The following is a 6,543-nucleotide window of genomic DNA, read 5'->3' as shown; positions in this document are numbered from 1 at the left end:
AAGCAGTCTCAGCTTGCTACTTCTCCGCCATCTTGACTCCTCCCCCTAATTTGCATATTTTCTTGAGCAGAGACTAGCATCCTATAGTTTTACCAGCTCACATATCAGGTAAGATGGAGAAGTATAAGATGGGGACAAACTTAGGATCTGTGGATTGGTAGGGATCTCTGAGATCATCTGAGATCATCTAGCCTCACACCTTTATTTTGTAGATGAAAAATACTGAGGATTGAAGAGGTTCAGTGGTTTACCCAGATAATGTTCACCTTAGAGCTAGAATCTTGATTCTCACACTTCCTGCTCAGTGAATTTGATACTTGGTTACCACCCCCAAAGTAAGTGATTTAACAATATGCTGGGGAAAATCTTTTGCAGTTTCTCTATCTGGGTCTGGAATATGTGGGCTTGAAACTTCATTTGAATAGTAAATATACTTTTTGCAATTGTCCGGGTGAGCAGCAGGAAAGGAGTGGATGGAGATTGGAGGGAACAGATATAAGGCCACTGGCCTCAGGATTTTGTTGAGGTCTAAGTCTGCTTTTGCCCTCTTTCTGTTGGAAGGGGCAGTTCCTTCTCCCCCTCTTCCTACCTCCATTCTTACTGACCACATAGGCTAAATGCATAATTGTCTTTAATAAACAATCCATTTAACATTTTGACACTCATTACCTCATTTAACAAATGTCACTGCAGGGGTGCCCAGGTAGCTCAGTCGTTGGGAATCTCCCTTCAGCTCAGGTCATGATCCCCAGAGTCCTGGGATGGAGCCCTATGTCGATTTTGGGCTCCCTGCTCAGCAGGAAGCCTGCTTCTCCCTCTCCCATTCCCCCAGCTTGTGTTCCCTTTCTCTGTGACATAAATAAATAAAATCTTAAAACACACACACACACACACACACATACACGTCACTGTATTCTATATTTACAGTTGCATCACATTCTTTAAAGAAATACATTTCTGAGATTTGTAAAATTAATCACTACTATGCATGTTTATTAAAGTTTCAGAGACTTTATTTCTGTGGGATTTTCAACTAAAAGTATTTCTTAAAATTAAGGTTAAATTATTTAAACATATTCCCCTATTTTTGTCAGTGTTTAAGGATCTATAAGGAAATGCATCATTTAAATAAATTCTGACTTTTTACAAAAAGCAAGACTTTGTTGCAATGTCAACAGTAATTAGTCACTGCCTTAGACATGCTGTTTTTAAATATGATCTTTCAAAAGACCCACCCCTGTCATGTTTTTGTTGTTTATTTTTGCAAAGACACCTATACAATCCTATTCTGAATATTCCAAGGATCATAAATCTTGAAATGGTTTCTGTGTTCTTTTGCCCTCTGCTGGCTAAACTGAGACCTTCCTAAAAATCATGTCAATTAGATAATCTATGGTCACCAATGTATATCCTCTGTCCTGCTCATGTTTAGATCTATGTGGCAGGAGCCTCCTTAACAATCTTTATGTTGGAGATAAAAATCTAGCTTTAGACTGCTGCTGTTTCTCAAGATAATCCATGACCTGATGGCTCTAGCTGTGAGATCTCTCTGTTCTCAAGCATTTTTGTATTTATCCCTGGCATCCTATGATCAGTACCTTATTATACACTATTCTATTTCTGAATTGTCTCTACGCCTAATTTAGTAGATACATCAGTGTGTAAATATAAATAAGCTCTATCATTCTGTCTTGCTTATCAATTGCTTGGTGTTTATCTTGTTTTCTCAGTATGACTATCAATCTTCTAGGCCTTCAGCCCCATCCACTGGATTCAAAAGAAGCTTCAGCCATGGCAACTAAGCCCTTATACATCCTCCAGACTTTAATAGGAATGATGAGGGGGCCTTCGTTCTTGCTGTGAACCTGACATTCCCAGGCATCCTCCAGTCCACCTGTGGCACTCAGGAGGGAGCACACACATTTGGGTAAGGTCCGCCCTTCCCCTGGGGGCCCAGTGGAGGAGACTTAACCAGCTCATTGCCTTACACCAGTATTCTGCCTGTCTTTGCTGTCAGTGAACCCAGCCTGGTGTTACTTAAAGTCTACTATCACCAAGACCCCGCTGCTCTTTCTCCTCTTCCATGTAATTCTCACAAGTCTGGGCTTCTGAGGTAGGCTATGGAGTGACTGCTGCCCTTGGATTTCTACTATTGTTGGTTTTTTTATGTTCTTCTTCTTTTTTTCCCCCCCAGAGGGAGAGTTTTTGAAAAATTGGAATTTGTGTGGCTGGCGTTTTTATCCTAAGGAAAAACTCCAGAAGTTGTCTTTTGATTTTTTGTTCCGTTTTGGTTTGTTTTCTGAATGAGGTAGAAAACAAGACCATCAGCTGAATGAGGGGTGGGGGGAGAGGGTGTAATGAGCTGTGGGAGGAGCTGAAGGCTGAAAGACAGGGCAGTGTTACCTGCTAGGGAGCAGGAAGACACTGCTTTAGGTCTGTGGTAATAAATTTAAAGTAAGACCAGTCAGCATGACCATGGGCTTTTTTCCATCCTGTTGTGGTTTTACCAAATGGATGCAAAGAAATGTGCAAAACAGATAAGAGGACAACTGTAAAACGCTCCGTGAAACACAAATAGAGACAAATAAGAAGATATCCCACCTTCTTTGGTCAGACGAGGTAGCATCAAGGAGATGCCAGTCCTCTCCCAAGTTGATATATACATTTATTATGACTACCTTGTGGCCTTTGTTTTTTTACTGGAGTCAGAAAAGTTTCCAAAGTACTTTACTGAGAAAGGCACAATGGACAAAAGATATAAACAGGTGGTTAAATGTTTTTTTAAAATGTAGAGGGAAATGGCCTGTAACTATCTGAAAGGATGGGGGAAAGGAGAAGGGAAGATGAATCATTAGAGACTATGGAATCAGAGAAACAAACTGGGTTATAGAGGGGTGGGGGTGGGGGGGATGGGTTAGCCAGGTGATGGGTTTTAAGGAGGGCACGTATTGCATGGAGCACTGGGTGTTATATGCAAACAATGAATCATGGAACACTATATCAAAAACTAATGATGTATTGTTTGGTGACTAACATAACATAATAATAAAAAAAAGAATGTTTGCTTGTTTTTGCCAAATACAAAGGCCTTGAAAGGATAAGTAAAAATATTAGTGAAAATGATTTTGTACAAGGGGGAGGAAAAAGGGCTGAGGAGATGAAGGTGGAGGTGACACTTCCTTAAAGATAATGACGAGTGTAAACATTTTACAAATTAAAAAGTAATAATAAGATGAAATGTAAAAGGAAAATAAAAGCAAACTCTCAGACTGGAAACAAGTGAATATAAAATGAATAGCAGGTCAAGGGACCCCATGCCTCTTGTTACCCCTTCATGTAGGAGTTTCCCCAGTAAAACCTGCACTTCATACCCAAATCCTGGCCTCTGGAATTTGCACAGCTTATCTCAGTTACGTTTGTTGTGTCTTGTCCATCTTTTCCCACCCAGCAGCCAGTGCTTCAGGGCAGGTATCTTTGTTTTGTTTACTGACCTATCTTATCTTTACAGTGTTTGGTGCATAGTAGGTGCTCAATAAATATTTGTTGACTGGATGAAACTCTTCGTGGGCAGGGAAGCCATTTATTGTATGTACTTGTCTTAATGCCCCAGATCTTGTACAGGGAGGGTTAGCATGGTGATTGCTTAATATATATTTTTATCTCAGTCCAAAGGTTTTTAGCAGAACTACAACTCCATTTCTGTGTTCAATGTCATTTACTCACATCTGGCCAATAGCTCTAGATGGTGCTGTCATGACTTGTCTGTAGCTGGAAGTCCCTGGAAGGCAAGACATTGCCAGGCTCTTGCTGTGTTGAAAGTGGCCCAGACTGTCAAAGATTTACTCTCCTTTCTCTTTTGGTAGAGCGGAACTGCTGAGGTGCTTTGAGATGATTCAGAGCACTCTCTCCATTTCTTTCTACTCAGCTTACAATAACAGTGATATTTTGGATTCTCGGAGAAATCAGTCTCTCTTTGAAAATGGCTACACACACACACACACACACACACACACACACACACACACACACGAAGACACTTCTTTCAGTAGCTCTGATTTAATAATACACTGGATAGATCTGACTCTCAGGAAGACCAGCATCCCTCTCTGAACATTTCATTCTCTCCATAAAATCCACGAAAAGGCTTCAGTTGGGAGTCCACTTCATAAAAAGTTTTGCCCTGGGAGTGAGAGATGTAGATTTGAATCGTCACTCAAGCAAATTATTAACACCTTTCTAGGACTCAGTTTCTATAATTTCAGCAACGCCTGTCTTTTGGAGTTGTTGGAAACACAAGCAAATATGTGTGTCCCTCCCTCCCCACCAGCCCAGCCCCAGTTCTTTGCTGAAGGGTGCTAGTAATAAAAATAGCCTTCCCATTCTTACTAAAATTGTGGGAAAAAGAGATTGGAAGGAAATACATCAAAATGTGGACAGTTACTACCATGGGGGTGGTAAGATTTTTGTCCTTTTTATCTTGGTGATTTAAACTTTCCTGGATTTTTCATATATTGTAAAACATTATATAATAGTTTTATAATCAGAAAACATTAATAAAAATAATTAGCATAACCCCTAATAGTTAAAAAAAAGTCATCAGTTCTCCTTCTGTGATTCTGTCCTGTTTCTCAATAATAATTCACAACAAAACCCAAACTAAATAAAACGAGTTGTGTCAGGCCCTTTCATTAACAACCAGGAGAATTATTATAAGCACAGAGACCTAGGGCCTGAAAAAAAATTAGTCTGCAAATGAATATGAATTAAGAATGAAACTCAGCACTTGATCTTTAGCACAGATGTTGAAATCAAAACTTTTAGGACCTCGTGAGCAGAAGGCAAGTCTTTTAAATTGTTAGCCAAGAAGAATAATCTCAAGATCAGGGAATGGCTCAACAGAGTACCCTGTGTGAAGCAGAGAGCAGAGGTAGGATGCATATTTCCTATTCTAGCAAGGCACTGTTTCTCTGTTGGGAAGGCGTCTTCAATGGCCCTCTGGAGAGTCAGGCATAGAGCAGTGAGGCAGCAAGCAGTCCCCCATGCCACAGCCACCCTTGGTGATCAGTGTGGATAGGAGTAAGATGTCACAGCCACATTGTACACGCCCCCACAAGGGGATGGTTACATTTGCATCACCTGATGGGAGGAGGGGCAGGGGACAGTTATCAGAGATTGAAACCCAAGAAGGAAGGAAGTGGTAGAGGTAGTGGTTAGTGCTCTTCAGACCTGCGGGCAACTTCCACCTCCTGTCACTTGCAGGGTCTGTGGTCAGGGTTGCAGAAGTGGGGACAGAGGAGGCTTTTTTGACCACTCAGTCCCTGTGCATCAGACTTGTAACCACACAGCATTTCACAACCAAGGAAACAGGAAGTGGGGACTTAGAAGGATACACGGGTACAAGGAGCAGTATACTCAAGACTTTAAAGGGCAAGTATTTTTGCCAGTACAGGTTATTCAGTAAGCAAAGATGCCGAAATTAATTTCCCATGTGGTCTTTTTTTTGTTGTTTTTTTAAATACAGTATTGTTGACCAATTCTGTAACTCAAGACATCTGCATTCTATTGCAAGGCTCTGAAGCCTGAAAATCAGAACAAACCATTTATCTCAGGCCTATAGCACAGAGCAAGGGTCGATTAGTTACCAAAATTGATATTATTATGGAAAAGAATTTATGACAGAGAAGAGATGGCAAGCCATCTTTATAACTCTGGCAGCACCCTTAGATTGCACAGATAAGGTTAGGAAATTAATCAAGTAGTTGCATCCATCTATCTTCTGGAAAACATGTCTGTTTTTTTTTCCTTTTGCTTCACTTCATCTATATGTCCATTAGAAGCAGGTTTTTTATTTGCTTTCTCCTTCCTCTCATTTAACTCTTTTAGAAAAAAACTTGAGCAGGGTTTTCAGGAAGAAAGCACCTTTTTCTGCTCAGGGCATCCCCTGATTCCCAAGTGGAAATTCCCAGGTATCAGTAGGAACACCTGCCTGTTTGGCTGTGGCTCCAGAACTGAGGTCAGGAGGCTTGTGCCCAGAGGAGGAAAATAACCGGTTGGATCAGTAGGCAGAGAGGTGAGATCATAAATAGGGCTGAGACAAAGAAAAGGTGAGCTGCAAGTGGGTCAGGAGATCAGAGTGGGCCAAGTAGGCCCTGGAATGCTCTGCTGAGCAGCCTGCCAGAGAGGATTTCAGTCCCTAACAGCTCCCCACCCCCTCCAAATCCGGTGGTTGCTGGGGGAGGGTAGGATGACTCAGCATTTTGTATTATTACTACTAATAGGGCCAACCCCAGAGGCCCTAGAACCGCTGACTGCTGGTTCATTCTAAGTCTGTATAGCAGTAGGGTGTTCCAGAAGGAATGTATCAGTCATCCCAGTATTTAATGCTGTTTCATTACTTTTTTTAACTTGGGCCAACAGCCTGAACCAGTCAGGCTTTGGGCTGATGCCAGTTTCTTTATATGGGTGCATTGTCACATAATAACAAATAACCTTTTTTGGTAATTGCTAGGTCTAATAGTGTGTGAACTTTACACAGACACCCCA

General features: G+C 41.3%; 1 long non-coding RNA gene across 1 annotated transcript in view; it reads left to right on the top strand.

Annotated features, from left to right (window-relative positions):
• LOC132015784 (uncharacterized) overlaps positions 1-2,090 on the top strand; it is a 41,334-nt gene extending 39,244 nt beyond the window's left edge. Inside the window, exons 3-4 of the long non-coding RNA XR_009403767.1 lie at positions 1,751-1,927; positions 2,018-2,090. This is a non-coding gene — a long non-coding RNA (uncharacterized LOC132015784). The remainder of the gene's footprint in view (positions 1-1,750; positions 1,928-2,017) is intronic.
• Positions 2,091-6,543: the final 4,453 nt, after the last annotated feature.

This window comes from Mustela nigripes, chromosome 4, assembly GCF_022355385.1.
Source record: "Mustela nigripes isolate SB6536 chromosome 4, MUSNIG.SB6536, whole genome shotgun sequence".
Lineage (NCBI taxonomy): Eukaryota > Metazoa > Chordata > Mammalia > Carnivora > Mustelidae > Mustela > Mustela nigripes.
Note: the sequence above shows the minus strand (reverse complement) of the source record. Positions and strands in the feature narration are given on the sequence as shown.